The 22,946-nt window shown below is 47.3% G+C and overlaps 2 protein-coding genes across 2 annotated transcripts in view; one reads left to right on the top strand and one right to left on the bottom strand.

Annotated features, from left to right (window-relative positions):
* The window catches only part of LOC121087986 (tyrosine-protein kinase ZAP-70), a 28,758-nt gene extending 14,546 nt beyond the window's left edge, over window positions 1-14,212 (bottom strand). The window contains exon 1 of the mRNA XM_040593559.1: window positions 14,045-14,212. The gene's annotated coding sequence lies outside the window, so the exon portion shown is untranslated. The remainder of the gene's footprint in view (window positions 1-14,044) is intronic.
* Window positions 14,213-18,975: 4,763 nt separating this feature from the next.
* Window positions 18,976-22,946, top strand: part of ADAMTS10 (ADAM metallopeptidase with thrombospondin type 1 motif 10) — a 58,173-nt gene continuing 54,202 nt past the window's right edge. The window contains exon 1 of the mRNA XM_040592819.1: window positions 18,976-19,253. The gene's annotated coding sequence lies outside the window, so the exon portion shown is untranslated. The remainder of the gene's footprint in view (window positions 19,254-22,946) is intronic.

Here is a 22,946-nt window from a genome sequence, read left to right as displayed (position 1 = left end):
TCGTCCTGGCCCCGATAATCCCTTGTAACACAGCCCTGGCTGGCGGGGCTGGCACTTTAAGGCGGCCGGGGCAGCCTGGGGGGAGGAAGGGGCTCTCCGGGGCTGTCGCCGAGCAGCTGGGAGAGCTGGGGAATGGGAACCCTGTGAGGAGGAGCCGGCTAGGAGGCGTAAAAAGGGGCAGCCGGGTCTGTGCTTTGGAGCTGGTGGTAGGAGTTGCTGCTGAGGTTTGTGTTGGCAGTGTGGGGAGGGTGTTTGTAACGATTCTCTACAGGTGATTAATTGGGGAGGGGGGAGAGTAAGCTGAAAGTATGATCTTTGGTGATAAGTGTGCTCGTGGTATTGCTGAAAGGTGAGGTCTGTCTGGCAGGGGTTGGGGTCTCTGAGCTCCTCTGGGGGCCGCTTCTGCTGCCCCCCTGGGGCTGCGGGTGTTGGGGGGTGGGTGTCTGAACTGTGGCACAGGCAGCAGGGTGGGTTGCTGGTGGGCTGGGGGAGCAGCCCAGCCTTAGGGGCTTTCCTGCCCTGCTGGCAGGAGTGCTGCATGGGTAAAGGCAGCTGAGTGGGTGCAGGGCATCAGTTCTGTCCTGAGCTCCTAACTGGGTCGTGCTGCCTCCTTGTCTCCTCCTCATGTGAAATGCCCTCTCTGACCATCTCGTGGGAAAGAACAAGGCTTCTCATGCTGCCTTGCCTAGGCCTGCCTGCAATCAATGCAAGAATAAATGTCCTGTCTTATATGCTGTTTACAGCTCCTTCCCTTCAGTGCTTTAGGGGAGTGCTGAGTAAAGGTTTGTGCCCAAGATTATCTTAATCCCCCCTATTTACTGAGCTTTCCAGGAGTGGCTGCAGGAGCTCTGCTGGTCCCCAACGGCCAGCTGGCTGCAGGAGTGGGGCTGAGCCTGATGGGCACAGACTGTGGCGCAGTGAAGGTGTAGGCAGGATTTAGAGGTGGGAGCAGGGTGTGAGGTGCAGAGAGATGGCAGAACGCAGAGCGAGTCTCAAGCAGCAACTGCTTCCTGCTGTGTGCAGAGGTGATGGGCATGGACTGACCTGGCTTCCCCGGGGCTGCAGAGGAGCAGCTGCCTACCATACCTTCCCCTGGATTCCCCTCGGCTGCTCCTGATTAGATCAGAAAACTAGACATACAGTGGAGAACCTGGTTAAAGGATGTGAAGGGCTATAAAATGTCTGCAGCGTACAAGTTCCCTTTCCAAGTTATTCTTCCCAGGAGTAGCTGGCACTGTGCAAAAGGATGAACTAAAGAGCTGATTCCTAGAGCTCAGGCGCACATTTGGATTTTTTTAATCCTAAATAATAAAAGACTTAAAATAACTTGGATTCAACTTGAAATGCTTCTTAGTTCAAAGAAAAATAAAACCTGAAAATCTTAACTTTTAATTGACCTGACTACATTCTTCTAATTGATGTTTAATTTTTATTTATATACTCCATGGCAGCTCTTCCTAAGATTTCTTCATGAGCACTTACATTCCTGGCTATAGCTTTCCTAACCTCCCTGCTGACTACTCATTAAAACCTCAGCTACTCAACCATTTATTAACACTTGAACTACGTGTGAGTGGGAGTTCATGAAAGTGTGAGTCCATGTTTGTACTCATAAAAAGTGTGCATTCTGCTTGCATGTGAAGATAATAATCTTTTCTAATTCTCCGTGAGTATTACTGACTCAGTCCTGCCTGAAATGGTTGTGTTTACAAAACTCCACAGAAAAACCTGCCTGATTTCCACTGAGGACCTTGTCTGCTCTTGCTGTCCTTGAAGCAAGCAGGTAAATCCAAACTGCCCCTCCACTGCCTGTGGATCCCAGGCCAGGTGCAGAAATGCTTCATATACCTCCTCTCCCTTTGAAGTGGAACACGGGAGCCATTTGGCCCCAGGGAAAATCCAGAGTCCTTTTTTGAAGGAAAAATGTTAAATTCCACAGCAATACTTGCAAGGCCCATGGAGGGACCAGGTGCTCCTGTGATGCAGTCAGTGTGGAGGCTTCTAACAGTGACAGGACTGTACCAGATCCAGGCTTTGAGAAAAGCTGGTGCCATGGAAATCAGTACCCCTCTTCCCCCTTCTAAATCCTTGGCCAGAGACCTAGTGGCACCGTGTCAGAGTATTATTGGAGGTTAAAAATAAATGGTAGGGATGGTTCTCCTCAAATGCTTGTGGCCTTGGTCTTATGGTACATGTATGCTAGAAGCAGCCACTGCTAACCCAGTGGCAGGGCTAATGGGTGACTGGTTTTCTGTGCTTCCTTCCACCCAGGACATGAGCTAGGCAGGCTGCCTTGGGTCCCCTCAGCTCTGTTAAAACACATTCCCATGAGCTACTGCTATTGCTTGCAGTTCATGTTAGAGAGGTCAATACATGAGGATGCTGCTCACATCCCTTCCTGCAGTGCCACCCTGACACTCACTGGTATCTGTGCCTAGAGGCTGAGAAGTTGCCATGTGTCACCTCTGCTCCCATCTTGCAGCTCTCAGATCATTACCTCTTGCTGCTCTGTTTTGACTTGGCCACTCTGAACCTGCCTGAGTAGGCAAGGGTGCTCATCCTTCTCCAAAAGGGAGAAACAGTGCAATAGAGCATGGAAAATTGATGACATGCTTGTTTGGTGCAGTCAGATGGCAATAAAGGCCTGAGCTCATTCATACCCTGCTGGGGACTTGTTTTCCTTCTGTGGTTATTTGTCAAATGCTAATGAGCGGAAGCAATTTGCTCCTCTAGCTTTGAGAGCAGGAGACGGCAGGGGGGGGCTGGGGAGGGAGAAGGCCACCTGCAGGGGTCCTGGTGGGTGTAACTACCTTTTTTGTTCAAGCTGTTGTTTTAACGGCTGGGATTGCCTTGTTCCCAGAAAGCAGTTTTCTGGTGTAACCCTGCTTCCTCTGAGTTTTTCACAGATGCTTGTGAGCCTGCAACACAGCTGCCTCAGTGGTAGCATCGGGTGCCTCCCCACAGGAGAGTGGGGCAGATATTTCTGCAGTGCCATAGCAAGGAAGTCAAACAGGCAGCGTGCAGTCCTCTGATCAAAGCACAGTGAGAACTCTGCAGTAGAAAGTACCAATGCATCTCTGAAACGTGGAGATGGTGTGTTACTACTTATGGATTAACACAGCTGAATTGTTGTATGCACAGACTTGTTTCCTATTCACATTGTGGTCATGCCCATGGTGTATCACATGCTCTTTCTGGCAGAGTGGTACTGTCTCTTACTAAAACCTTGTCTGGTTGTATGCGCTTGGAGGATATGGATGGAAAGATGCAACCAAGCATGTGGATCTCTGTGCTCCTCAGCACCCAAGGAGTGCAGCACAGAGCAATGCAAGTTGCTGCTCCTAGTCTGCTTTGTGCTGGCTGATCACTGGCCACAGAGCTGACTAGTTCTGCCACCAACTATAGGAGTTTTGGCTAAATACTTGGCTCTTTCCCTAAAGAAAAGCGTATTGGTTCTTTATCTAGTGCTTATCTTCCATGAAAAGATCCCTGAGCAAGAGTTTAGCCTAGGTAGGCATCTGGTAGACCCTGATAAATCAGAATGTAAAGAACCATGGTTTTCTTAAAATGCTGCAACGAGTGGCACAGAAAATATATCTGAATGCAGTTCTTTGTTTAAACTTAAGCTGACATTAGTATTTCAGGAACGTCCAGTGATGTAGACGGCACAAGTACCCTGAACTTGGTGTTCTGCACTGAAGAGAGCTTTGCTGTGGGCTTCAGTGGCTGGGTTAAGTGCAGGAACAGAAACGGGAGTTTTGGTGTCACACGCAGCTGCCCTGGGAACTGCCCCTGCTGCTGGTTTGTAGTAGTATCTCCTCACAAGCTAAATGTCCCTAGCGAGCAGCTTTGCCCTCGGGGCAGCTGTGGAGTAAATGAGGTGCTGGGGTTCAGGAGCAGGGTGACACTGCTATGTGATGGGGTAAAGCAAAGTCACTGTGTTGTCCCAAGGCAGCTTGTGCTCATCTGTTCATGTGGATTTAGTTTGGAAGGCTGTGAAAACACCCTGCTGATCCTTTGTAGAACCACTGAAAACACTCCTGGCTCCAGACCCATTGATCCTTAACAGCTCTTAATTAGGGTCTAACATACATAGTTAAACACAGGACATGCCGTTTCCTGCCTGGTATCCCTGAGTGCTGTTGTGGTCTGATAACTCAGCTATGGGTCATTGTGTCTAAACAAATTATGTCAAGATGCTTGTCCTGGGGATGAGTTGAGCACAGAGCTTGTCCCTGCCACACAGGTGGAGCTGGTGTTGACATCTAACCAGAGATAAAAGTCTACTCCAGCAGGATCCTCTGGGTTTTGAGTCTAGCAGATCGTTTTGTGGAGCCAATGACAGAAAAATGCAGTAACTTACGCATAAGTTGAAGGAGAAGGGCTCTGGGTTTTTCCTTTCTTCTACCTTACCTTGTGAAGGGCTTCAGCTGACGTAACAACTTGGCACACAACATCATGGTCCTAGAGACTGACTCCTGCCAGTACAGAGCATATGGGGAGTGGCAAGTTGCAGAAAGACTAAATGAGATATTTACGTGAGGGATTGATGGTGAGTCTGTGGCTTAAGTCCATTTCTTGGCACTACTACAAGTAGCACAGCCCTCAGCATGGTGCAGTAAAGGTGACACAGAGGGCTTGAGCCACATCGCTGCAAGAGCACTGGCTGTGATGCATCTTACTGGAAATAAGTTTGTTCTGTCCTGCACTGGCTTGGGTCTTTCTGATGACACCGAGCAGGTACCTTCTCTGGAAGGACTGAAAGGTTTGATGCTGCTCTGAACAATGTGCCCTTCTCATTTCTCCCCACCCCCCCGCCGCTTCAGGTGGTGAAGTAGCTGACAACTCTTATTTCCAACCACAAAATGACAGTGTTTTTTTTTACATACACATCTGCATTTATGCTTTGCCTTTGCTGTTTAAAAATAAATGTAGTAGCTGAGCTTAAAGTTTAGCAGCATTTCTCTTTTGCAGTGCCTAGAGACTCCCTGGAAGATCGCAGCCACCATCCCCGCTGCACAGAAGTGCGCAGTCTATCCCGAAAAGCCCAGGAAGAAGAAAAGATGGGGAGAAAGAGAGGCAGATTGAGGAGAGGAGGACTGTTGTGTGCACAGTTGCAATCAGGCCAGGTGTACAGCTCCAAGCTCTTGTTCCTTGGCTCCTGGTGTACAGGGCTCTGCAGCCACCAGGCTATGATGCCTTCCTGATGCGGCACTGACTCTTTGTATTGCACTTGGTAGGGTATTGGGTTATCAGGTCCACTGTGGGGGGAGACAAGCTGTCTGGAGGGTAACAGTGGGCTCACCCACCTGCTGGCCAACCTTCAGTTAAGAGTTCCTCTCAAATGCTTCATAGGAGTTAAAACTTGATTCAGTGAAAATATATTGCATCTGAGATGCAGGGTAGTGCTGAGCTGCTGGTTGGGTTTCAGTCCTTTAATCGTTCTGCCTTAATTTACAGTTACAGTGTCTCCATTAGTAACATCTCCCTACTGAGCATAAGCTCATCTCTGCTTTGGTCATTGGGCAGTTTCATATAGTAAATACTGTCAGACGTTGGTTGGTCTGGCCAAAACTACCTGGCTTCTCCTCTCTGCCTACTAGATCAGATTTATTTTTAAGGTATTCTCACTCTGGACAGTATCTCTATGCAGATGTGGCACTTCATATGTTTATTCTGGTTTTATATTCCTCCTCTGAAGCCATCCCAGGAGCTCTGCATGTCCTTCTTGGAGAGGAGGAGAATGGGGACAGGGAAGCAGGCAGTTGCGATTCAAGCCACTACTGAGCTAGGTCATAGTAGTGCTGTGTCACTACCACGTGTTGGTCGCCTGAGCTTTGGCCTGGACCAAGGTTTCCATGTGCCCTGAGCTGCCCCAAACCTGTACACAGCCACTGGATGGGAGGTGTGCCGGGGCGCATGTCGGGGGGCTGTTACAGCTCACCAGCAGGGAGCCTGCACTGCCGCAGTGGCTCTCCAGACACCTCTGAAGCAGACAGAAGATGAGGATGAATCATCGCAGCTACCCCCAGTATGGGGCACGGCAGGTTTTGTGCTCAGCAGTGCTGGCACAGGAGTGCTTGAAACAGGGAGACAACCTTCTCTAGCACTGCTAGAGGAGATTTAGGCAGGCAGAGTATAAATATCCAACTCACAAGTTGGCCAAGATACTGAAGCAACTTCTCTGTGCTTGCAGTAAGTGCCATGGGCTCTAATAGTCATGAGTCACAGGGTTTCTCAGTCTCACTTTGAAAGCCAGGTGAAGGGGGCTAGCAGCAGATCCAAACATGACAAAATGAATGTTGGGCATCTGGTGTTCGCCACCGGCGCTGCAGCCGTGGTGCTGGCTTTTATGAACAGAATATTACTGTAAGTAAAGTAGGTGAAACCTGCTGCCAGGTGGGGGGGAGGCTGGCAGAGTACTGGGTGCACTAATTGCTTCTCAGACATACAAAGATGAGTTTTGTTTACATAGAACAGACCAAAACAGTTCCTGTGGTTTAAAAAATACAAAATAAAATAAATACCGCTAATGTGGTTCTGTACCAGTGGCAAACATGATCCCAGCACCTTGGCACTTTTGAGATTACTTATTTCAGTAGGTGTTTTGATACTGGAAGTGTTAGAAATATCACAAATTCCGGAGAGAGCAGAGAAAGCATTAAAGGGCCTGACTGGACTGGTTGATGAGTACAGCTCTTAGGGATGGAGTACACACATTAGCTGTTGACCAAGAGTGAGAGGGGAAAGTTTGAGAGCAAGGTAAATGTACCTAAAAAGCATGATCATCTTTCAAGAGGAAAAGCTGTTTTGAATGTGCTGATATGGCGATAAAGTAGAAGATATTGGAACAGGCTGCCCAAGGGCGTGGTGGCATCGCTGTCCCTGGAGGTGTTTAAGAAACACGTGGATGTGGTGCTTAGGGATGTGGTTTAGTGGTGAACTTGGCAGTCCTGGGTTAACGGTTAGACTTGATAATCTTGAAGGTCTTTTCCAACTTAAGTGATTCTGTGATTCTGTATTAATCAGTGGAAAGTAAGTCTGATTATCAAGAAACATTTCCTAACAAGAAGATTCATCAGGATGTGGAACAGGGGAAATAGTGGAAGTCCTGCTGCTAGTCACTTAACGCTGGATCAGAAAATGTAGTGTAGGGAACAATCCTCTACAGGCAGGAAGAAACTGGGATGAGCTAATAGGACTTTCCCATATCTAATTTCTGCAATTCTGAGTTCCATTAGGGAAAATAATACTTTCAGTTTCTTTCTCTGGCCAATGTAATTTCCAGTTCAGCCAGCGTTCTGTGGAAAAACGTTGAATGCAGAAGCATTTTGCTTCTTCTGTAGACATTTTGGTGGTCTTTTGTTGAACATTGGTGTCTGAAATGAGAATGAAGCCATCTACTTTCTTGCAGACTAGGCTTACATGCACAGCAGTAAATATTCTCCAGCACAGATTTATAATGTGACTCAGTGGTCAGCTACATGATGACTAAGTTGAAAAAATAGCTCATTCTCCATGGTCTGGTAAGCTCTTCGCTTTTGTCCTTTCTGTGCTGTCAACGGGAGGTTTTTAGGGCATTAATCAGTGGCTACCCATGCTCAGTCTGTTCTTAAATGGGCAAAATGCACCATGTCCCTTAACTTTTCCACCAAGCAAAACTATCTTTGAGCTAACCTTGCAGTTGAACATCCTGTTGCAAGCAACTGTCCTCTTTTCCCTCTTGGATCCAAGACGCTAAAATGAGCAGCAGAGGGTTAACACTGTCTTACAGAAAACCTTCTAGTCACATAACTTCTGCTTCACCCTCCTGCAACCTCCCCCTGTCAGCGGGGTGTGTGGGTTACCAATAGCCCATCAAAACAAATTCTCCAAGGAGAACACAGTGGTCCAAGGAAGAGGGCTTCGTGCTGCAAAGCCATCTAGGCTGCTGGATCGCATCCAGCCACGGTGGGACAGGCTCCATGTTCTTGCCTGGCAGTTATTTGGGCATTGCTGGCAGAATTGTTGTTGCTCTCGCAGCCCACTGCATAGCGGGTGTGTCTCGGCAGCAACAATTAGTTGCAAATAAGCTTTTCTTCAGCACACTCAGCAGAAACTAAGTGGAAATCCTTCCAGGTCCCAGGGAAGCCAGGGCACTGGCAGCTGTGCAGGGCATGTCCTGCCCTGCGTGGGCCCAGCTGAGTTCCCAGAAGTGCCCAGTGCTGTTTAACCCCTACCCTTGTAACGTGATTTTGGAGAGATGCAGGTGGCATTGAACGCCCCTGAAAATTTTGCCTGTGCCTCTGGCACCTCTTGCCACATTTTGCTGTGTCTGCAGGACTTATCTCTAGACTGTCTGTTCCTGCATCAAAATTATGTTCCTTGGAGCACTACTTTCTGGCTCTTTTTCCCGGCTCAGTCACAGCACTAGAGTCTGTGCTGAGTACACATCTTCACAGTTTGACTCTGGCAGGACCCTCGCCGATACCCCTCCATCCTTTATTGCTTGACTTAATAATAGCCACAGGACCTTGAATATCTGATGTAGGATTTTTGGGGGGATGCTTCTTCCACTGTTTTTTAGAAATGTGTGTAGTCTCACACTCTTCTCTAGGGCTATATTAACTTAATAAAATAAGGCTGTAGTTGTCATATAATATTTATGCTGGGAACTCCTACCTCTACCTTCTTAGCTTCGCTCATGAACGATTATAATCTCCTCAGATAAGAAATGAGGGGCAAACCATACATGTACAACTTCACAAGTAATCTTCAGAATCTACACAAACATCTAACAGGAAAAGGGTCATGGTTTTTACTCTTGCTAACTTTTCACCTGCCCTACAAATCTCAACAACTTTTTGGATTTCAGTGTGATCTGCTCCAGAGCTGCACACTGGGAGTTTTCTAATGAGATGGAGAAGAGGCAGGTAGGAGCAGGATAGCAGATAGGCAAGGCTAAAAACAAATAATCTGTTCTTTACTGGCCCAACCTGTCATAACGTTGTTTACTTAATAGGCTTCTGCTGAGGGATTATTTAGAAGCTTTTCAGAAGCACAAATTAAGTTGGTTTGTTGGTGTTTTTTTTAAGTCTTTAAGGACTTAAAATACTCAGCTGACTTCAGTCTCCTGCTCTTTTTGGCCAGAACGAGAGAACGTGGGCAAAATGTGGTTGTGTTAGGCATATCAGATGCAGACAGACTTTTTCTGAGATTTGAGCTTGATATTTGAGTCAATGACTGATAGATAATGGGTCTGGTATCTCTTCCAGTTTTGTTATCTGCTTTTCTGTCCAGCTAATTGTGGCAGGCAGCAACAACTCTTAAGTGCCTGGAGAGAGTGATTTTAAAGTTTTTTTAATGTCAAATCCTCATGAAATAAGGTCTGAGACTACTTTCACTAATATTATCCAGGTGCTTGTGTACTCATAGTTGGCAGATAACATGACCAAGCTGCTTTTTCTGGGGTTATTTTGCTGCTCAGTCATTTCTGCTTTGCAGTTTTGCAGCTCATCCCCATGCTGCCTGACCCAGGACCCTTCCAGCAGCCCCTGGCAGAATCCAGTGCATTCCATTGACTCCATCCTGTTGCAGTGCTAGTGGAGGTCTGAGCAGCCCTGCCAACGCTCCCGGCAGATGAACTGGAAGGCTCAGTGTTGTGCTTTAGGCTTTTAATGCTTGGCGACAGGATTTTCACAGTATGTGTCTAGGAAAGCTTTAAAATTGCTTATCTGCTTTGTAACCTTGCTGTGCTTCAGTGCTGGCTGCCAGCTGGAAAACCTGGCAGATAGCAAGCAGTTCTCCTAGGAGCCGGGACTGTTCCCTGTGCCTTCCGAGGCTTTACCCCAGATTTTGTCATGGTTAAGGAGAACTTTGGTCCTTGAAAGTGTGCTGATGGTGGATGTGCTCTACACCCATGTGCTACTTTTCAATTCTTCTAGATTTCTAGGCATCTGAGGGATGGCACTGATGATCCCTCTTCTGCAGCTGGGGAAGTTGAGAGGCAGAAGAGCTCATGCCACAGTACTGCAGCGGGCTGGAGTTCTCCCAAGTAACACACTTACTTTCACATTATGCTGCCTATCACGGCAAGCACATTGCATCTCTAGATGATCTATGATGGGCCTTGGAAAAAGTCTTTTTGTCATCTTTATGCATGCTTTATCATGACCAGTGAGGCTCTGAACTGAGGTTTCTTGTGCCGTTTTAAAATCCTGTGGAATTTTTAGAAAAATACAGCATCACGTGAAGCATCTTACCTCATTTACTATGCCAGATCCCTAAAGGTGTTTGAGTTAACTCACTGCAACAATTGTGTGTTGTCTTGTCCCCTCAGGGGCACCCAGGAGATGAAGTGATTGCTTTCTGATGTACTTCAGGATTACTCAGAATAAAAACAGCTATGTATATATATCCCAAGGTACAAGTGACAGGCCTTGCCTAAATTTTCAACTTTAGCATTTGCACTCTATGGCTTATGTGCATTTGTCCCTGCTAAAGTAATTCTGTCATCAGCTGAGACAAATTTATAAACCCTCCTGCCATCCCTTCAGGTCCAGATTAGCTATACAGTTGCTAATAGTTTCAGTCCTGTGAGTGTGGTTTTTGCGTACTTAGGAGTAGTGTCCAAGTACTGGGTTGCTGCAGAGGATTCCTGTGTTCTGATGCACCTGCAGAAGGTCCTGGGTGAATCGGGTGCTCATGCAGGGTCCAGCTAATGGCATGGAGAAGTGCTTGGTAGCTGTGGCTGCTTTTAACACCTGTTGTCCATAAAGATACTGCACTAGTATTGCACTGGGTGACCACAGCTGAGCGTTTCCAGTCCCTGAGCCAGCTCGGGTACCTCTGCACAGCGAATGTAGGGCAGGGGCCGGCACTGATCAGCAGAACTGCAGAAAGTCAGGCACCCTGATCCTGTTGAAAGCCTAAGACTGTCACATAGGCTGGGCTGAGAGGCTTCAGCCTTCTGTGACTTATAAAACTAGGTCTTTGGCTACGCTGCCCTGGCATGAACTAGGAGATGATGGCAGTTAGCAACCCTGTTCCTTTCAATAGTCACAAGTGGTTTGAGGTCATGCTTCCACCAGGGTCTTCTGAAGATGCTCTGTTAGGTGATGGACTTCATGTCCTCACACTTGCTCCTTGGCACTTGCTACTCACTAAAGTATCCACAGGGAAGTAGGAGAAGGTTCTTGTATTGCCAAGAGCACGTTTAACATCCCACAAAATACCTTCCCAGCTTTGTAAAAAAGGGCCAGAACAGTGGTAAGCCACACAGTCTGATTGGAGCCAGGGGCATGGCACTGGCAGACCTGGCAGCTCCTGGCTTTAAGGTTATAAACTAGGCAAATAAAATAGAAAGACAGCTCAGAACCTAAGTCATCTGGAACATGACAGCAACATTTATTGAGCATCAGTTCTGTTTGAAGTTTTAAAAGACAAAAGATGAATCTGAGGTTGAAATCTAATCTGCAACCAGGAGGGGAATTCTACAAGATCCAGCTGAGCTTCCAAAACTGCAGGTGTAAAATATTGTCCCGATGGCTAATGACAGTCTTGATAGGTCTTCATCAGAGTGGGAGTGCAAACTTTGCCTCGTTGCTGCTGTTCAGGATTTCTTCGAACGTTCTTTCAAAGCACAGCGAGACTGTTCCTTTACTTGTGTATGTTATGAGGATTAAATATAAACTTCAGACTGCGCAGGATTACAGAATGGTCGTAGGAAATTGCTGAAGAGAAGAATTAATACAGCTGGAGGCAGGTGAAGCTAAAGATTTAGACTTCACCAGCTCTACTCTTGCAAAAGCTTATTAGCTCTGAAGGGTAAGCATGTATTTGCAGGTAACCAGATTTGAGCAAAGTGTGTGACGTGTAAATGGTAGTGGAAGTTTGCATTCACAATCAGTCATTTCCTATGTGAAAAGGTCTGTTCTGAGTGTTGAAATGCTCCACTAACAAGCAGCTTCCTATCTCTAGTTTCCAAGTATAAAACTGAGGCATAGAGAAATAGCGGGCTAGATCTGCACAGGGCTTTTTGTTTATTACAAATAACAGCAAAGGCTTTTTGTTCTAATTATTTTAATAGGATTTAGGGAAGCAGAGTTATCTAAGACCGCAGTTCATGCTTTATCCTTACTACTTCCCTTACAGTGGCTAAACTTTGCTGGCTCTGTATGGAGTTTGTAGAAAGCTGCCCATATTCTCCATGGCCCCATGTCTTCTGTTCCAGGCTCTCCAGCCTGGCCCCGGTCTCTGCTGTGCCCATTCAATTCCACACCCAGCAGGGCCTTTCCTGGCACCTCTGGGGATATTACCAGACTTAAGTAAGCACATTTGGTGATCAAAACTCTGTTTACAAATGCATATTCCTGCACTGGTGAGGAAAGGACTAAACAAGTAGTATACTGTAATTCCTAACCTACTCTGCCCATCTAATGCTACTGTATGAGTTAGAGATTCCTGGAAAAGCAAGTGCTAAACAAAGTGTACGGGGCTTTAAAGTACTTGGTAACAGCTGTCTGTACTTTTGTGTATTTCCAGCCCTCCAGATTAATTTTCTGCAATGTCATTGATAGTGCCTGCCCTATTAACAGCAGCCTCACGCATCCTTCTGTTCCCAGTCATGTTACTCAACCCAGGCCCACACAGTTGTTACAGGTGAAAAAAAATCTTCTCACTGGCATCCTTTGCCATTGGCATCTCTGCTTTTGTGCTGCTGGTCCCACCTGCTTGGGGCTTGTGTGAGTCAAAGCTTGGCTTAACTGATACATCTGTTGTCCTTTCTGACCGCATTGGCTCTCTCAGACTTGCTGCTCAAGCCAAGTTTTATGTAGCTGATTGAGTGGGCTTAGATCGTGTACAGAGCCTGGTATTTCAAAGGTTTTTCTCCTCTTTGTGAAGCTGGTTGCCTTACAGGGCAGTACAGAGACTGTGGCATAATCTTTGCTCTGTGAGAGTTTTCAGGGAACCTTCTTTCTGGTTTAAGTCTTAATGGGAATTAACTTTTGAAGTCACTAAACACCCATGTGCTTTTATGCCTGGATTCTAAATACTACTGTGGTGTCATCCATGTTTCTTTAGGAAATCCTATTGCCGAGAGCATCAGCAAGCTTTTCAGAGGTTTCAGTCCCTCCCCTTCTCAAGAGGAAAAAGAATGATGAAAGGTTGAAAATACAAAAATCATAAATACATCAGAAAGCATAACCTTGTAGCTCAGATTGTTCATCCCCCTGCCAGCAAAGGAGCCTTCTGCCTGATCCCTTCTGCAGTCCCCTCTCCAGTTCTGCCCATGTGATGGGTTTCCCTTGCGTCCCTGCGGCATTTATTCCACAGTCTAATAGATCAGCCTGTTAGGAAATGTTTTCTGAGGTTTAATCTCAACTTTCCTTTGTTCTAGTTTCTTCCGTAACACCACGGACTATGCATGAATTGATGGGACTTGGAACTGTGCCTGTTTGCACAGAAAGTGCAGAGCAGTAACAGGCGAGATGACAAAGAAATTATAGGAAGTAAATGTGAGTTCACCCGAGGCCTCTGTTTTTGAGTATATTTGCTGTTACATTTGTCAGTAGGAAATCTCAGAAGTCCTTCTCAAGTGTTTGGAGCATTATTCAGCAGGTGCCAGGTATCCTAAGTCTTGCCACATTGCCACTGAGGCTTGCAGGCAGTTTAAAGAGAAACTTCAAGAGGAGACAAGTTTTGATGTTGTGTCCAGAGGTGGAGGGAAGAGAATGGCTGGCCCAAATATTGGGCTACAAGCCATCATTTCAGCATCTTCGGACCTATCTGAACCCCACACACACTTCAAAAAGAATATGATGCCCCCTAACTTACACCATTTATTTTCTTGAACCAATGGAGTAATCGGTAGAAAAGCTAGAGCGGTTGCACGGTGGATTAATCTAGGCCTATCAACACAAATGTTTCACAGGATCTTCCCTCCTGCCACTAAACCCTTGATACTACCGGGATGTGCAGAAAGGTACGAGACTAGGAACAAAGCAGCCATGTCGTATAACAGCTACCGAAGATACTGCCAGCAAAAAAAAAAAGTGCCTCTTACCTGGTTTGCCGATGAGCAGGATGGGTTGACAGGGCTTCGTTACAGCAATTTTGAAGAAAGAAAGGAAGGGAGGAGGAAAATGTTCTTTGGCAAGTGAGAAATGTGCCAGTTTTGGAAGATGAGGGCAACGGGCCACACCATCCAGTGAGCTATCTGGCATTTGCTAACCTCCGTTCGCTGGTTTCTTTGAAATGTGACCTATTTCCTTGTTGCACAGGAAAGGAAAGAAGAGAAAATAAAAGCTGTGTGGCTCTGAAGACTGAAAGAGCTCTTAGACCTCCTCAGTGCCAGGGCATGGGTCTTCTGTGGAAGAAAACAAACCAGAGGAAGGTGGCAAAGAGCTGTCATTATTTAAATAAATGTGTTGGAGGAAGACATTGCCTGGAGAGCAAAGCTCTCCTTTTGCCTGTTGAACAGATGTTCATGGGGAAAATGATGCTTTTTGCATGAGTATCTCTGCCATCCCAGGGTGTGTCCCTTGGAAGTCACAAGGCAGTAAGGAGAGCTTTAATTTCTTTGGATTTTCTATATCCAGGCCAGAGAAAAGAGAAAGGCCTGAGAAAGGCCCTCTGTGTAGGGCTACTTTGGAGTTGTGATTTGCGATGGTCAAGATCTAGGCTGAGTAGCCCAAGAAGCCTCTCCTAGCCTGTTTTTCCTGCCCTGCTTTTCTGATCAGCCCTGTGTAGTACCAAAATGGCCATAACACAAACAGCTGGGCTGGGAACCAGCCAACACTGGTTCCACCTTATTTTTGGCAAGGTTATCAGCTGCTCCTCAGGGGCATGTCTCCCTTTCCAGAAGAGAGATGGGTGAAGGGTCAGTGTTTTCAGGGCCAGCTCTTGGTAGCTGGGGAGAAAGGCTGCAGTGCCTGACATCTTTCTGCTGAATCCAAAGAGGTGCCCCAGTGAGATCGATGGAGAATCCCAAAGTGTCTCACTGTTGCAGGCAGAAAACCAGAAGACTATACTGTAAAAGAATTAGGACTAAAAGAAAAAGGACTGGGACCATGATCGTGGCAAGTTGAGCTTGCTGATGTCAAGACTGATTGGAATAAAAACATGTAGTAGTAAGGTTAGATACATGCAAAACAAGCTCTCCCTGAGCATTACTCACCTGTATGGCATTTCATTGCCAAATCCCACTTGAGGGGCCCTTTGTTTACATTTTGACACAGAGCTGTTGATGTTTACTCAGAAATCCATATTAAAGGTTTTTCCAAGGACAAGGTGAGATCCTGAGATAGAAGGGATGAGTCACTTAGGCAGTTTACAACACTGAAAAGGCAGCATCCCAACACACCCAGCCTTGCGGTGCAAGTGGAGAGCTCTCAGTCCTGAGCCCTCAGCAAGGCTCACCTGCACATTTGTCCTTTGCCCAAAATCCCCACAAAGTTTAGGTGATGTACAATGATCTTGATAATTGCTTTTTGACAGCTGTTCTTTCAAAGCGAGCAGTGGCTCCTTCAAGCTTTATCTAACACCTGGGATTAATTAAATTGAGTTTTACTGTTGGGCAATTAGTTTTCATGTCTCTACGCTAGTGGAAAGACAAAAATGTTTGTTTACAGTTGATTTCACTTGCAGGTTCTCAACCTGCAGTATTTGGGCTACAAACAGAGCAGTGTCATTTGTTTATTACAGCAGTAGCTAAAAGACTGAATGGAGCGTCGTTGTGTTAGGTACTGTACAACCATAAAAAGGGTTAGTCTGTGGCCAAGGAGCTAGTCCCAACATGGACTTGGGGCCAGGCTGTGATGTAGAGCCAGAGCTGGGAACTTTGCCCAGGCCCTGCAGTTTAGACATAGCAAGAGAGAGAAATTTTTATTTTATGTACAAAATGGCTATACAAAATTATCTCATCAGGCCTCAGCATCATTCCCTATGTGTTTCAATGGCAACCAGGACAGAGTTTGCAGCCTTACAAGCCTTAAAATGAGCATTGGCCTCAGTGTCGTGCAAGCTGGATGCATTTGGGCTTCAGCCAGCACCACCGAGAAGTGATGGCACCAAGTCTGCCTGAAAGCATTGCTCTTTGTGCTTCCCCGGGGTTCAGCACATCATCCCTGCAGGGTTTCTACCAGCCTGGTGCTGAGCCCGGACCTCGCAGCATCCAAGAGTGCTGCCTCTGCCGTGTGTAGCCACAGGAGGGTGCAGTGTCACTGGTTCTGGTGCTGTGCTGAGCACAGGGCTCCCCTCCATCCCAGGAGTGAGTGAGGTTGCAGGGGAGCTGGAAGGAGGGGATTTAAAGTGTCTCTTGGAAATTCATCCTTATCCTAGAAAGAGGAACTGGCTGGCACTGTTTGATTTGAAGATGAGTTGTAGTGGCCATCGGTTGTTGCCTGTGAAACCCTTTTTTTCAGGCAGATTCCAGTACCCTCTGCCTGTTTTCTGTGAGTATCTGATGGTCACTTTACTTTTCCCCATTATCTAGGCTCTTGTGCAGGTGATGGAGGCCTTGGCTTGGGCAAGTGTGTGCAGCTGAGGTGGCTCCATCAGCCCTTCAGAGACAAGTCGAGACTGGAGTAAGACCTAGTTTTTGATCTGACCTGGTATGAGTATGAGAGGGTCCTCGGGGCAGTACTAGTTTTGGGTACAGGGCTGGGGGAGTTGGCCCCAAGCACACAAATTGTATGTCCTTGTATGTCGAGAGTCTGTAACACTGTATTTACTGTCCAGGAGAGACTAGGGACTCTCCTGGGAAGGGAGAGAGGCAGGCAGCACCAAGCCACTTGACGCTGGGCAGGGAAGATGGGCATCTGCACCTCAGTCCCTCTCCATTACTCGCCAAATGTGTTTGGAGACAAGCTCAGCAAACAGAAAGCCCCTGCTATGGCACCACGCCATGCTTTGAGCAATTAGTTTTTTCCCTGGCCTGAAGCAGCACCATTCAATTAAACCCCAAATACTTTGTTTAGCTGCTCTTTTATGTATGTGCTTTGGGGGCTCAGACAATGGCTAGCATGGCTTGGAGAGGAAGGAAACCACTCTTTCCACCCAGCCAGGGAACTGGCCAAAAATCCAGCCTAGCAATTGCAGTCCCTTTGAAGTCAGTTTTGAAACCGAGAGCCAGGCCTTTCTAGTCTAACCCTGCAAGGAAGGGTGGCCCTTGTGCTGGTGTGGGGATGCCCCAGGGGCTGGGGTAGCACCGGGAGTAGAGCTGGGGGCTGTGAGTCTCACCATCAGGCATCTCCTCCTCAGAGCAAAGGATGCCTTCCTTGTTTTCTCAGGGCTATTAGGAAGAGCACACCTACCAGGCAACACTTTGAGACCAGCAGAGGCTCAGCAGGTCCCTCCCAGGCATCTGCTCAGGTCACTGCTGCTCCATGCAAGGAGTGGAGCACACGGGGCTTCAGTAGGGGTTTACACTAATTCATGGAAGAAAATGAATTATGGCTGTTAAATGCAAAGACACAGCTTCTGGCTTAGGTTTAGCCCTGCACTTCATTTACTAATAGTAGAGGATGTAGGAGGTTATACCACAAAGCACCACAGCTTCTTGCTTTTTTCTTAAGCCATTTTCTTAGGCATGTCATGGCCGGCATCCGATTAGGATGTAGGGCTGGCCAGGTCTTTGTGGCTTTTTCTTTCTCCATTCCCATCTAATGGTCAGATGGTTACAGACGAGTGCTGGGTCAGCCTGGGTGGCACCCAGGACCATCGCCAAGAGCCCTGGCTGCTCAGGCCAGCCCCAGGGCTGGGTCCTGTGGATTTGGCAGTTTGGTACTTAGAAGGGCCACGGCAGGACATGCAGTCTCGAGGGGCTGGCTGTCCTGCATTCACGCCACGCTTCACAGGGCTGCAGACCCTCTAGCCCCCTCCCAGAGCTCTCCCCTTCAATCTGCTCCTGGGCAGAGGGATCTCATGTTCAGGGACCTTAGTCTAAGATTTAGCTTACATCTGCCCCTGGCAACTTTTCAGCCCCTTACTCTTTGCTCAAGTCCTTTTATACTAAAAGGCTCCTTGAGGGTGGTTTTGGGGTCCCTCTGTCCCCAGAGATGGGCTGAGGCGGGAGGTCCCCTGCCTGGCGTTGCCATCCTTTCCTTGTGTCCTTCCCAAGGCCCCTCTCTGTGTCCGGAGCAAGGCAGCGCGTGGCAATTTGGAAGAGCCTGTTTTTATCGTATTTGCCAGGTAATTCTCTCTTTACCAAGGCTTACACGTCCAGCTTTCTAATCTCAAAGACAACTTCAAAAGGAAATGAGCTCCTGCCCTTTTATTGTTGCTTATTGTTTTATGTGTCCTGAGAGGGCTTTGTTTTTAAACAAGCAGTATTTTATTATTTGCAGTGTTTATTCTTTACTTTAGAAATGTATTGTCCTCTGTGGGACACTCCACGGTGGCAGCAGAACAAGAGAAACTATGGCATCACAAGAGCCAGCAGGGCAAAAATGATGTAACTTGGGAGGGAAGGGACTTCTTAAAACATTAGCAAATTCTTGAGGGCTTTTTTAAATTTAAAGCCAATCCTTAACATTACTGTAGAGCACAGCTGCCTTTGTTAAGGCCATTTCATCAGACATGCACTGGCTTTTTAAAAGCAGCTTAAAATGAAGGATGGGAGTGTTGTTTGTTGGGGAAAAACAAAAATCCTGGCTTGCTCTATCTGTTTTGTCTGCTGTCTGCCACCTCAGCGTGACCTCTTTGCTTTATCGCTTTTATTGGGATGTTTTATCGGCTAGGGAGCCGTCTGCCTTGGGGCTCTGGGTGTCAGGGGCAGCTCGGGGGAGATCAGTGCCTCCTCCTTTGCAGAAAGGCTGAGCTGATTAGTTTTATACTGTTGCAGGCAAGACCTGCCTTCTGCACTGATGTCAGCAGTCAGGGCGGGACTTTTACAGCCTTGTGGGTTTGGGGATTTTTTTTTTTTTGGGATAATCCTGGCAAAATTCCTGAGCAAAGTTTTTTCTGTCGTTTTTTTTTTTTTTTTTTTAGCAGCCCCTATACATGCTGCCTCCAAGCCGCTCTCTTATTACTGCTCACTTCCTGAAAGGAGACTTTTTAGAAAAGCCTCTAGCTGCAGCACTGCCTGGGTCTGACAGAAGAAGGTTATTGAGGAAGGCGACATAAACCCTCAGCCTGGAAAGTTTCTGACACGCGCAGGACTGAGGGGGAGAGAGAAGCTTTTGGCTGCTGCTTGGAAAAAGAAAAAAAAAAAAAAAAGAAGCTCAAGGAATTAAAAGGGGAAAAAGAAGAAAGAAGGGAAAACACCAGAAAAGGTAAAACACTCTTTAAAATAATTTTTCCAGAGAAGACTCTTTGAGGTTGGAGTGGGGTGGTCTAGGGTGGAGGGAACGCAAATGTTCTTTGAAATCAGAACCGTCTCCCTGGAGAAGGAATGAGCCCGAAGAGCACTGCACGCTGGAAAAACATTTATGAGAATGAAAACCATGTTCACCCTTCTCCAACATTCAGAGTTTCCATAAAAACGCAGGGTTGTGTTTCAAAGTGTCTGCAGGCAGCGGGAGTCAGGCATCTGCACTCGCGCGCTGTCTCCCTCGCCTCCCCTATCCCCACACCACTCCACTTTTTTATTGCATTAAGCTATCTGATTGCATGTTTGCTGCTCTAAAATCTAATTGTCTTAGGCAGAGCTGCCATGGACGAAACTCTCAATTACAGAAAGCAACAGCTATAATCCCTGTTGCAGAATTATACGTTCCTTGCTGTCTTCATTCCTGAGAATAAACACATATTGGGCTCCCTCTCCCTCTTTTGCTGTCTCTCTCCATCTTCATGAGCTGCCAATGCCTCTTTCCCTCCTGTACGATGCGGTCAGAGTATTATAAACTGTCTGCCCTGAAAAAGTTGCAATGTCATTAACTTTGTGTGCATCACCAGGCATTTGGCCCTGTTGCACTAGTCATATATTTCTTTGCTTTGATTATGTTTTAAAGGTGGGGTTTTTTAAAAAGATCAATTCCTCAGAACATGTTATTTTAAACATCAAAGTAAGTATTAGTGATGGTGAGATGCCAGAAGATTATCTCATTAGAGCTGAAGGAGCTGTGCTATAAATAGAAAGGAGTTTATAAAATAACCTTGGCAGATATCTTCCAGAAGGGAAGAATCAACCAGGAGGGAAGCGTGGAGCTGCGCTGGTCGGAGCCACGCTCCGGGGCAGGTACCCTGCTTCAGCGCCAGCTGCAGCTGCGCGGCAAAATTTAAAATTTCACGCGGAAGCTCGGTTTTGGGGACTTTTCTAGTCAAGCGTATGCAGGGATGAAAACCTCAGGGGACGTTTGTTTTCCCGTTTCAGTCCTCGCCGATGCCCATATTGGCTGGAGATAGCTCAGCCACACCAGAGATCTGTTTCTTATTCTGCTTGTTAATATGCTTGTTAGCAGAGCTCACGTGGTGACAGCGTGCGATCTAGTGCATGACAGGTGATAGCAGGAAGATTTTTGAAGTCTTTGTTCATTTCTGTTCTCCCCACACACTGCAGACGGTAGAAGGGGGAATTCTTTGTTGGGGGCCCAGGTAATTCTCCAGCCTCTGCTCGCCATAGCTTTGCCCGGACTAGTCTGAAATGCATCCAACAGTGAGGCTTCCTCCAGTTCTTTGGAGGTTGTTCCAGTGTCACGGAGTTTCTCCATATATGGAACACGCAGAGTGCTCCAGTTGCTCCATCCTTGGCTTCCCGTTGTTCCTGCTTCGCCCCATGGCAGCACCCTCTCCTTCCCTTCTCCTCCTTAGAACCCTGAAACCTCCAGTGCTCATTGGTGTGTCTCCAGTTGCATTCCCTGAGCAGCTGCTTGTTGGGTGGAATGGGAAAGGTCCTGTCATCTCCTGTAAATCATGCTTTTCCCAGATAAGACTCAGGGGCTGAACTGTTTCATTTGGCAGAGGAAGACCCTGATAAGCTGGGACTAAAGCCGTCGATGGGGTAGAGCATAGCCCTAAGGGAAGGTATCGCCTGCTCAACATAAACAGTGTCTGCTAGTCATGCAAGAGGCCTTTTAAGGACCAACGTGCAAACCTGTAACGTGAGAGGCTCAGTTATCACGGATGGCTCAAGGCCACCCAGAGACTGTTACTGGGAGCAGTAAGTACTTATCGTCCCGTGAAGCCCTGGTCCAGTGACAGCGTGGGCTCAGCTGCCCAAAGGAGCAGCTCCATGGAGGGCTTTTCAGCGCAGGTTGCATCAGGCCCACCCAGGGGATGATTATGTTCAGGCACTTATCTAACGCTTATCCGAAACCCCCAACTCCAAAAACCACTTTTCTTGCCAAGTTTCCAGCAATTAGTTCATTCTAAGCCAGAAACACCGCAGGATGTGTTTGTCACGTCCTGTCCTGCCTAGATCTCAAGTTAACACAAATGAACTTAAAACAAACAAAATTTGGACCAAATTTGTCAAGTTTTCAGAAAAAAATCACTAGTGATTTGGATGATGTCAGCTCAGATGTGCTGAAGATATGCAAGTCAGAAAGATCTTTGCTTGACCCTTCCACCATAGGAAATGTTTGCGGGGCGAGTAGTTACAAACGTTTCCTGGGAATCTCTAAGCAGGTCGGATCTCATGCAGTGATTAGGGAGTGAGAAACATGGAAAACCACCAGCCTGGGTACAGGCTCATTTTTCAACACTGAAGGAGGTTTTAAAGGGACACCAACAAAGCAAATTTTCCCAACTTGGTTACTGTGAGTGCCTTCAATTAAGTCTGCAACCAATTCAAGAACTGGGAGATTCTCCACTGAGAAACACTGCCAAAATATTTAAGCTCCATCTGACTTCAGTGGAGCAATGTCAGTGGCACATGTTAAGTGCAGGGTCCCCATCTGGCTGCTCCATTGCTGTTCCTGTCTTACCTTCTGCGTTCTCCCAGGCTGGGAAAGGAATGCTTGGGGTATGCCATGTCTGACTGTTGAGCGTCTTTACTCTTCTGTTTATCATCCCAACCCACCATTATTGCTATTGTGTTTCCTACTCTTCCATTGTAGCTTAATTTTTAAAGGGAAAATGAGTTAAAATGAATCTGTTCCTGTGCAGTTCTGCAAATCCTTCTGAACTCAAACATTCGTAAATGTTGGTTCCAGCTGAGCTGAAGTCACGGGTGAAATCCTGGCCTCCTGCTGTGGGCATTGTGCCACTGACCTCAACAGGACCAAGACTTCACCCCAAAGTAGCTTCAGTCAAAACCACAGTGCAAAAGATGAGTTCAGTCCTCCTAGGGTTAGTGGCTCTTCATTCCCTGGCCATGAACGAAGGCAACTCCTCTGTGGCTGGGCACGGAGAAATTTACTCGTTGGCCTCTGGGCTGCAGCTTCCTCGTTAGGAAGCCACACATGCCTGTGAGTCGGCATATTTTCTGTTGCACCCTGCCATACCCCATCAAATCCAAACCATCTGGGCCATATGTTTTCCTGAACAGAGAACCTGCGGGGAGGGGGAAAAGGGCCCATAAACTCTGCAAAGCAGATCTCACGGAGCTTGCTTAAGGGAGCCGGAGCCTGAAAATGATCTGCAGATCTGTAAGGGCTGGAGGGAGTCCATAGCCCGATGTGGTCTGCAAGACTTCATCCGGCTGCAGAGCTCCCCTGGCGCGTTCCTCCGTGGTAGTGTGTCTTGGGGTCTGTGGGTGCTTGCTGTCATGGTCATGCTGCCTTGCACAAAGGGGGCCCCAGGGTGATTGCATGGGAGAGTCCCCATGCTCTCCCACAGACTGCCTGCTTGGCTGTCACCAAATCACTGCTTGCCTTGGTTTGCCCTGCTGTGAAACGAAGCCAATAGCCTTCACCTGCTTGCAGGGAGACTTTGAAAGGCAGGGAGGCTACAGGGATGGCAGCAGAAGCTAGGCTGTGTGTTTGTGTTATCCTGCTCGAGGTGCCCTGGGAGGCTGAGTGCTTCCTGCACGTCTGCAGAGGGGGAGTCTTGGTCCCAAGGTACTGGAAGCACACAGCCAAGCAGGC

The sequence above is a fragment of the Falco naumanni genome, chromosome 4, assembly GCF_017639655.2.
Source record: "Falco naumanni isolate bFalNau1 chromosome 4, bFalNau1.pat, whole genome shotgun sequence".
NCBI classification, from domain to species: Eukaryota; Metazoa; Chordata; class Aves; order Falconiformes; family Falconidae; genus Falco; species Falco naumanni.
The sequence above is the reverse complement of the archived record's forward strand: the minus strand, read 5'-3'. Positions and strand labels throughout refer to the sequence as shown.